Source organism: Acyrthosiphon pisum, chromosome A1 (assembly GCF_005508785.2).
Source record: "Acyrthosiphon pisum isolate AL4f chromosome A1, pea_aphid_22Mar2018_4r6ur, whole genome shotgun sequence".
NCBI lineage: Eukaryota > Metazoa > Arthropoda > Insecta > Hemiptera > Aphididae > Acyrthosiphon > Acyrthosiphon pisum.
Window position 1 is genome coordinate 150,837,818 of NC_042494.1, and position 1,326 is coordinate 150,839,143.

Below are 1,326 nucleotides of genomic sequence, written 5' to 3' on the forward strand. Positions count from 1 at the left end.
GACATTTTAAATAAAATAAATGTTAAATTTACCAGATTCCATACATGGTACATAATATTTTCAAAAAAATGTTGACTGAGTTATTTATAGCCATAAGACATTTTATAAATTATTTTTAAGTTAAAAAAATGGGTAAGTGGATGTCACTCTGCTGTACAGTAGGTTACAAGGTCACTGTAATGGGTAGTGTTAAATTTAAATTCAATGATATAATATCGTTGTATAAGAAAAACGATTCAGAGCGAAAACGGTCAGTCAGCCTATGATATTAGTTATTACTAAGTATATAATATATTGTATATTTGATAATATTATTGTGAATAAAGTAATTTATATATTTACCTATTTACGTGGCACCTTGTTTTAAATTTCCAATCCATAACTATAAAAGTTGAACATTTTATACATTTTTAACTACAAAATAATTATTAAATTTTGTCAAAATTCGAACTTTGAATGCTTATAAAAAAAAAATTGTGCCTATATATTTTTAATATTTTTCAACTTCTATTGTAACAATATATCAGGAGCCTTACATTAAGTTTTCAAGAAAATCGAAGCAGTTTTACTCTCCCAAACCGTGATGGCAGACACAAAAAAAAAAAAACTCACATCATTTTAAAATCATTACATTACATTCATCATTCCACTCAGAATCTAAAAGTTTACTTAAACGGAACATTAATTATATATGAGTGTTTGAACTTATATTTTTTATGATATTTGATATTCAGCGGTAAATATATTATTGAATTCCTAATAATCGATTTTTGACATTTTGTTGTATTTATTCCCAACCCGAATAGCCATTGACTCTTGAAATGATCATTAAATATTTTTACTGGCATTTTCTATTTATAATACAATTTTTAAACTATCTTGACCCTTTTTGAACTGTTTATAACCATGAACATTTTTTAAAATGTAAATATAGTATACCATATACCACCATAAAGATATATGTTTTTATTTTCCGATATTTATGCCACGAACGACTAGTGGCGTATAGTACCTATATCAAAGCAGACAAATTACCACGGCTAGAACATTTAGAAAACAGATATAGGTACCTACTTAACACTTAAAAGTAGTATCATATTGAGAAATACAGAAAATAAGTAAACTTAATTTTACAAAAAAAAAGGTCAAGGGGGGATCTATCCACTATACCCCCCCCCCCGTAAATACGCCACTGAACTTACTCGTTATATAGGCATCTTCTAAAACCATAAAACAGTACTATAGCTGTTGTATTCAACTATGATAAAATATAGATATAAACTATAAAGTCAACTAAATTATTTTTAGGTAAACAATGATATTTCA